The sequence below is a fragment of the Myotis davidii genome, unplaced genomic scaffold (genome assembly GCF_000327345.1).
Source record: "Myotis davidii unplaced genomic scaffold, ASM32734v1 scaffold958, whole genome shotgun sequence".
Lineage (NCBI taxonomy): Eukaryota > Metazoa > Chordata > Mammalia > Chiroptera > Vespertilionidae > Myotis > Myotis davidii.
Window position 1 is genome coordinate 875,523 of NW_006289714.1, and position 9,047 is coordinate 884,569.

At 39.2% G+C, this 9,047-nt stretch overlaps 1 pseudogene; it reads left to right on the forward strand.

Moving 5' to 3' along the window:
- Nucleotides 1-88: 88 nt before the first annotated feature.
- The window catches only part of LOC107182862, a 31,376-nt pseudogene continuing 22,417 nt past the window's right edge, over nt 89-9,047 (forward strand).

The following is a 9,047-nucleotide window of genomic DNA, read 5'->3' on the forward strand; positions in this document are numbered from 1 at the left end:
AGGCTCCTCTCCCAGGCCAGGGCGGCTTCCACGGCGTCCTGAGTTTCGCCCACTCATCTGGGGAGGCTTCAGCACGTCCTGGAAGAGAATGCGGCCACCATGCTTGTTTTCAACTTTACCAGACGCTCAGTGCCCTCGGCTTCTTCTCCCCCAGCTCGCGGAAGAAGTGGCCATGCCCTCGAGAGCCACATTGTCAGGGTCAAAACAGAAGCCCAGCGAGAGGTAGGTGTGGAGCCCGCAGATGCCCGGTGGCCGGGGGGTTGACAGCAGCCTCCACCTCGGTGGGATAATTCTGACGAAGTTGGGACTCATGGTTGCTTGGCAATAAGAAAGTTAAGGTAGAAAAAACCCCCGGTGTGTTGGCTGGTCCTGCAGGTGGTTCTGAAGGTGGTGGCTGGATGAGATGCAGGTGGGTGGCCGGGACCGGAAGAAGGGGCGTCCCTGAGTCTGTTCCGTCCAAAAACTGTTGAAGCAAGAGACAGATTGGGGATTGCCGAGGGCACTGCCCCTATTTTTAATATTCTTCTTCTTTATCCTCCAAAATTACATTGAAATTTTTTTCATATGACAGCAGTATCTTTTGTGCATATTATAGATACTAACATTTATATAGTTATAGGAATTCACACTAAAAGTAAATTTTATGAAAAATATTAGAGATTATAAAAGTAATACATACATATAAACTAAGCAAAAGAAATTTATGTTACACAGAAAATGAAAATATTTCTCCTCATGATCTCTGTTTATTTTTATTTTATAATCATTTTAAAAATGTTTTTATGGATTTTTTTTAGAGAGAGAGGAAAGGTGAGAGAGAGAAACATCTATGTCAGAGAGACACATCAATTTGTTGCCTCCTGCATGAGCCCTGATGGGGCTGGGGATGGAGCCTGCAACCCAGGTAAGCACCCGTGACTGGAATTGAACCCAAGACCCTTCAGTCCATGGGCCCATACACTATCCACTGAGAAAAACCAGATAGGGCTGCTTTTTGATTTCAAAGAGGAAGGCAGAGGGAGAGAGAGATTGAAACATTAATGATGAGAAAGAATCATTGATTGGATGTCTCTTACCCCACACTGGAGATCAAGCCCACAACCTAGGCATGTGCCCTGATTGGGAATCGAACCGTGACCTCCTGGTTCATAGGTCAATGCTTAACCATTGAGCCACACTGGCCGGGTGTGATTATAATTCTTTGCTCATCAATTCTGATTGCTTCCTGGATTGTTGATATTATTTCAAACCAGACTGGAAAATCTAAGAAACGATGTATACTCATCATTCTCCTTTGTGTTTCTTCTTTTGTTAGAATAGTACAGTCTTACTCATCAGGGAAAAGAGTAGGAATCAGAGAAACAAGTGACAGAAAAATATCATCCTTTGTTTCGTATACTGGAACTCTCACTTTATAGGGCAGTGATGGCAAACCTATGACACGCATGTCAGAGGTGACAAACAAACTCATTTATTTGGTTGATTTTTCTTTGTGAAATGGCATTTAAATATATAAATGCTAGGAGGGCGGGTTTAGCCACACCCCAGGCAAGGTTCAGTGCACTTCTGCTGCGGAGACGGCGCCACTGCTGTTGGGGAGGGGTGTTGCGGGGGATGAGTCTGACCCTGAGGGGTCGCTTAGGCCTGCCTTCACCCGGGTCTGGAGTTTTAGGGAGGAGAGGCGTGCCTGACCCCAGTGGAGGGGGTCCAGCAGCGGCAGGCCATGGGCCTCGGGTGCCTCAGTGGCGCTAATGGATTGTCGCAGGCGTGCTATTGTTGTGGGCGCCCCTGGCGGGGGTGGCAGGGGAAGAGATTGGGAATCAGAGATACGGGCTGCAGCTACCCCCAAGGCTGGGTCTTCTCCTGTCTGGTCAGCCTCCCCGTCCCCCCGGGGGTATGGGGGCTGTGGTGGGGTGTCCGTGCAGGGGGATTGGAAGAGCTCCCTGTGTCTGCTTCCTCTTCATTCTTTGCAGTCCAGGCTCCTGTCAAGCACTCTCCTCAGATCCCCAGCCCCCGGCCCACCGTGTGCGGCCCCGGGGGCATGGCGGTGGCCACAGCACACAATGGCCGGCCCCCCTCTTTGCTCTTCGCTTGCCATAGACTGTATAATGCAGCATTTAAGAGCAAAGGTTTTGAAGTCAGGAACATGTGAATTCAAGTTCTCCTAGATCAGTGATGGCTAACCTTTTGAGCTCGGCGTGTCAGCATTTTGAAAAACCCTAACTTAACTCTGGTGCCGTGTCACATATAGAAATTTTTTGATATTTGCAACCATAGTAAAACAAAGATTAATATTTTGATATTTATTTTATATATTTAAATGCCATTTAACAGAGAAAAATCAACCAAAAAAATGAGTTCATGTGTCACCTCTGACACACGTGTCATAGGTTCGCCATCACTGTCCTAGATCATTATGTACCTTGGGCAATGTATGTAGCCTATCTAATCACTAGTTTCCTCATTTGTGAAATGGGCATATTTATGTCTACCTCAAAGCTTTGAAAATGTGGGAATTAATTTAATATTGTGATGTGAATTACTATGTAGAGTGCCTCGTACATAATAAGGATGTCATAAATGGTAGCTGTTGTTATTATAAATATGTAAATTACAGTCATTAAAACACTCAAGTTTGTGGTGTTTCAATATTTGGTTTTGGACAATCCTGGTGGTGACCTTGGATTGAGTCTTCCATAGCTGGTCCTAGATCGAATCTAGATTAAGAAGCAGACAACCTAATTTTATTTACTTTATGCTTCATTTTTCCTTATTTCTGTAAATGCCATAAATATTTACAGATGTCATATTAGAAACTGGTTAAGTAATTTGGTTTTTAAGAAGTTCTTTTCTGGTGATAGACATTTGAAGAGAAAAAACCTTTACACATAGACATTACTTAAAAACTTACTCGTCTTGCCCTAACTGGTTTGGCTCAGTGGATAGTGCATTGGCCTGCAGACTGAAGGGTCCCAGGTTTGATTCCGGTCAAGGGCATGTACCTTGGTTGTGGGCATATCCCCGTTAGGAGGTGTGCAGGAGGCAGCTGATCGACGTTTCTCTCTCATCGATGTTTCTAACTCTCTATGCTTCTACTTTCCTCTCTGTGAAAAATCAATAAAATATATTTAAAAAAAACAAAAAACTTACTCATCTGACCAGTGGGCTCAGTGGTTGATGTTGACCTATGAATCAGGAGGTCACAGTTTTGTGGGCTCCATCCCCAGGAAGTGGGGGAGGTGTGCAGGAGGCAGCTGATCAATGATTCTCTCTTAAACTCAGGGGACTCTTCCTTTTCCTTCCTCTTTGAAATAAAAAAGTATATATAAAAGAGAAATAAATTCAATATAAAACATATTAAAAAATAATAAATAAAAACTTTCTTCCTCTGGCCAGGATGCTCAGTTGGTTGGAACATGTTCCTGTACATGGATCGTGGGTTCCATTCCCAGCCAGGGCACCTACCTAGGGTTTGGGTTTGATTCCTCATGTGGCTGTGTACTAGAGGCAACTAATCAATTTTATTTCTCACATTGATGTTTCTCTCCTTTCCTCTCTTTTTCTGTAAAAATCAATAAAAACATATCCTGGGGTAAGGATTAAAAGAAAACATTTCTCAATCGCTTTTATTTGCAACTATTAGTCATTTTATTATATGAGAGTTGCAGATAATTATAAAGGAACATAACTGAGATCATGAAATAAGAAAATATTCAGCATTAGCAAAACTTGCTTTACAACTGTTTAAAGGGTGAAAGGCAACTCAGAAGCCAAAGAATACTAAAATATTCTGACGGAACCTATCATCACAATGAATGTCAAGCTGGTACAGTTCAGAAGCGGAAATCCATTCAGGTAACCGAAAAAACCAAACACCAGCTGTAAGCCCCCAGCTGCAGATGGAAGAAAGAAACAGTAGTGAAGAAGCATCTTCACTTCTCTGTACTGTAGTTTTTGTGAATGACTATTGTAATGTCTCTGGTATGGGAGCACATTAAGAAGAAAAGACAAGATCAACACCGTGACCACACCACAAGCCTCAGGAAAGGCATTGTCAGCTTATTGTTGAAAGCACACTGCTTAACATTTCACCGAGGAAAACGCACATTGGTATTTCAAGGGCAAAGTTGCATCTCCAAAGTCTTTCTGTTTGCACTTGTCTTCGCAGAAATTCCGTGGTAATCAACTCAACTTTCAATTAAGTGATGTCTCTGTAGGCATCCAATTTAAATAATCAACACACAGAATCTACATAGAGATTTTTTAAAATAAAAAAGAATTATGATTTCTGAATTTGGTATTAGCCTATGTGCATACTGTAGCATGACTGTATTTAAGAAAACTCTAGATTTGATTTTATCTCAGTAAATAAAATGTTACTAGAAGATAATGTAATTAGGTTTTATTAAGTATAAATTATTATTTGTAATATTATAAATATTCTCTAACAAAATTGTTACCATGTAGATTAAAACAAAGATCATTTGCATATTTATTTTGGAGGCAGTCATAAAAGAACATGACTTAAACCTTATATATGCAAAATGAATTACTCGGTGTTTCAAAGGTGCGTAAGCTCTCTAAGAGGACAGGTCCAAGGCACAACAGCAGCACTGCTGGGTTCTCCAAGCAGCCCCACCAGGGAGCCTTCATCTTTCCCGGGTGAGACCAGAATAAGTTCAAACGCCATTGCCCATTCAGTCTCCAGAGACTTCCAACGAGGGATCCAATTATGATAGTGGGTGCTGGGGTGTCGACTTGTGTCCACCATAAATCAGACTGAGTTCGCCTCCAGTTCATATTATAAACTCCAGTGAGCAACACTCAGGTGGCGTGGCTTTCAGTCAGGCCCACACGGACTGTGTTTCAACTGGTGAACTGACATGCAAGAGGAAGGCTTGTTACTAGCCCCCCTGAGATGATCCAAAGCCAGCAATGACTTCTTTGGTGACCTACCTTATGCAGCAGATAACCTTTAGTTTTATATTGCCTTTTATTTTCTTTTATATTTTGGTAAACTTCACTAGAGGATATTTTTCCATTGATATTTAGAGAGAGTGGAAGGGAAGGGGAGAGACACACAGAGAGAGAAACATTGATGGGAGACACATCAATTGGTTGTCTTCTGCATGCACCCCATCCAGGGCTGGGGATGAAGCCTGCAACCAAGGTATGTGCCCTTGGCCAGAATCAAGCCCGGGACCCTTCAGTCTGAGGGCCCACACTCTATCCACTGAGCCAAACCAGTGAGGGCTATATTGCCTTTAAAAGAGCAGGGTTTCATTGTAGTAAAAAAGAGAAGTCTAAGCAGTTTAACATAGATGGCTAAATAATGTTTTCTTCTGCAATATTATTTGATTAGATGATAAGTGAAAACTGAAGTTTTAATTGTCAATGATTTTACTTAAAAAACATACTTATTTGACTTAACTAGGTGAAGTATGTGTTTAAATGACTGGACACTTGAAAAAATTTACCGAAGACAAAGAAAATTGTAAATTTAGAGACTTAAGAGATAACACATTTTAATAAAGGACATTGTAATTGGTAAACATTGCTAGGATATTATAATGCATATTTGAGTTTGCTCAACAAGCAGCCTTTTTATGAATTATCAGGTTTTACCCAGAGATGCTGCATTGCACAGAAGAGCATAATTAAATATTGAGTAAATGGTTTACCTTTTAAAAGGAATGGAAATAAGAAAAGAATTTTGCTCTAAACTCCTCCAATAATTTACATTAAAAATTTTAAACTATATATTGATTTTCAAAGAGAGAGACCTGAGCTCAGTCCAAATTATATTAGAAATATAAATATTTGTGGTTTTTAAAAACATATTATTCTTTCAAAGCCCTATCAGTGATCAAAAGACGGCAATGGTATTGTTTTACTCTATGTATGGATATTTTATATACTGATGACTCTTTTAATCTTGTAAGAACCACATCCAGCAGTGAATCACATTCTTTGAGTGAATAATTCAGCCCTTGACGCCAACCTCTGAGGGGGAATATTGTGGTCATGCTGTCTGAACAGCGTGGTAGCTATGGCTACCTATATAATTCTTCGCAATGAAAAAAAGTGACAACGACATTAAATTTAATCAGGTTCCTCTCTTCTGTGGTTCCCACTGGGATGAGCCACTAGTGTCTTGCCTTAAATATTCAAAGGCCTTCCTGAGTAGTTTGCATGTGTTCATATACTGGGACAATGTCCTGCTAATACAGAACAATAGATCTGTCATGTATTTCTCCTGCAAGTAGCTGTGAGTCTAAAGTTACTAAGTATAGGGTTTAGGGGCTTTCTTCCCCTCAGTGACTGTCTCTACTCAAGTCTTAACAATTGGCAGTAAGGAAATGTACATAGACACGAAAGTGTAATGAACTTGGTTTTCTGAGTTGGAAACTCAAATGGGTGGAAGAATTGTATTTGCTAAATAATAATAAAGCTGGCTAGCTTCCTAAATTTTCAGTCACACTCCATGTGATATATATCACAGTAGAGAGTATCACATGGCTGGAAACACATAGCTTAGCAAATATTTAAGGACAGCAGCCTATACTTATGCCCTTGTACCTTTGCAGAGCACTCAAGTGTATATCGCTTTCTTTTAAATCATAGATGAGAAATTTTAAGATATATTTTATGCCCATTGTGCATCCCGGGGAGGATGGTAAACTAATTTTTAATGTTTAAAGGATGAAAAAAACCACACACACATAAGGATGTTCATTGTAATCTGTGAGTGTCTGAAATAGATCTTTGACATTCATTACAATCTCTCTGTTTGCTTATAATTTTGACATTGGAGAAGCTGAAGAAAGGGAAACAAAAATTCTTTTTTTCAGGTAGGCAAAACCAACCAAACAAAATAATGAAAACGACCCCCAAAAAACATTATTTCTCAGAAAACACTGCACTTTGAGAGTAATTGAGTACATGACACTTTCTACTATCTAGAGTACCCCTGTCTTTGGTAATATTTAGTTCCTTAATATCTGATATTAAAAAGTTCCTGACTACCCTTGGATAGCATTAATTAATATACTTTATGGCATATTATAAATTATTAACAATATTTCAAGGTATACCATAGCCATAATAAAATAAAAAGTGAATTTAAACAATTCTTTCAGACCTTTGAAGATGCTAGTATAAAATTCTACCTGCTACCGTTCTTCTATTATATATAAAATAAAATAGAGGTGGAAATGGAGTCTGTGGTAAATACTAAACATTTTTTGTTTTTCTTCTACCTTTTTGTCTCTTTTATTGAGTCTTAGATTCTATTGAAATCTTAGGGTCCTTTGTCTCATAGATATGCATATATAATTCCTAGTAACATCAATTTCATTGCATGAAAATTGTTAGTTCTTTGCACAATTGAAAAGAAGATTGATTCCTTTACAGCTTTATGTTTTCATTCACCAGGTAGGTGTTTGAAGATAGACAACTTAAAATTATTTCTAATGTCAAGATCAGAGTCAAAGAAGTGAGCTTATCATAACTCCATAAGAAATTCTTCCTATAATGACATATCATTGACCTCAGAGTCATTGAAGAGTTCAAGGTCAAGCAGAGAGACACTCAGAGTGGTCAGCTATTTTTGACTGACTGACACTTGTTTTTTTAACCTTTGAAAATGTGATTTCATGTTGATCAAACTTTGACATAAAGCATTGTGTGCCATGTAGAAATAGGGACCGTATGCCGTGGCTTTCTAATATACATTTGACAGACAATATATTGGCATCCTCTTTAGGACAGATCAGTGTCAGGGGGGCAGAGGTCAGGAATGAGCAGTCTTATTGAATAGGTTTCAGTCAGAGAAGACAGGTTCCACAGGAAAACTGCCTTTCCAAATGGTCCCACTTGTAGACCCAAGACACTGCAACTCAACTCTCTCTACCCTTTTTATTGTTTGGCAACAGGGAGATGGAACAATCACTAACCTATGTACATGTGCCGAAGATGACATGACACCATTGTTCAGTACACAATGAAAAGGAATCCAGAGAGAGTTTTATGTAGGTGCTGGGACTGACCCTAGGAAAAAAAGTCGTAAGAAAAGTTTATCTTTATGACTTTTTATGCCTCAGCACTTTATTTTTTCTTTCACATGATTACTGTTTTTTGAATATTTCTTGCATTTTGTTAGTGAAGTGTTAGCTCATAATCGCTTTGTATGACCTATTCCAGAAAATCTGAATGTGTCAGGAAGTCTATTATTTCAGTCTTCTTAATCTACACAGTATTTACCCGGCTCTTCATTCTCTCCTTTCGGTCTGTCCTACTCAGTCCTTGTTTTGACTATAGCAACCAAGGTTTGAAGAAGTCATGGATTTGTTTATTTCATTTTTGCCAATGGGTTTGTTTGCACGAAATTCCTGAATCTGAAGGAGTTATCCATGAGAAACTGAAATGCTACTTTGGAAATTTACTGGTCTTTGCATTAGGTTTGGTGATTCATTGGTACTTCTTATATAAAGAAATCACATTAATAATTATTTTATTTTGAAAAAGCAACCTTCTAGAAAGGCTCCCCTTAAATAATATATGTTTCTTGAGGAAAAATAGAAAAATAACCAAAGCAAAGCCTCATTACTGGTATATAAAGACTTCAACTGTGGACATTTGAACTATAATCATTATTTCACCATATAAATTATATTGTGATGAATGCCTTGTATTGGAATCGCTTATAGTAGTTGTTGTTGAACCCTTTGGAAGTAAGTTGCAGATATCATGATATTTTATTCATAAATATCTTAGTATGTGTCTCCCAAATGCAAGAACATTCTCCTACAAGATCTCAATATTGCCAAAACCGGTTTGGCTCAGTGGATAGAGCGTCAGCCTGCGGACCGAAAGGTCCCAGGTTCGATTCTGGTCAAGGGCATGTATCTGAGTTGCGGGCACATCCCCAGTAGGAGATGTGCAGGAGGCAGCTGATCGATGTCGATGTTTCTAACTATCTCTCTCCCTTCCTCTCTGTAAAAAATTAATAAAATATGTTTTAAAAAAATCTCAATATTACTTTTCCT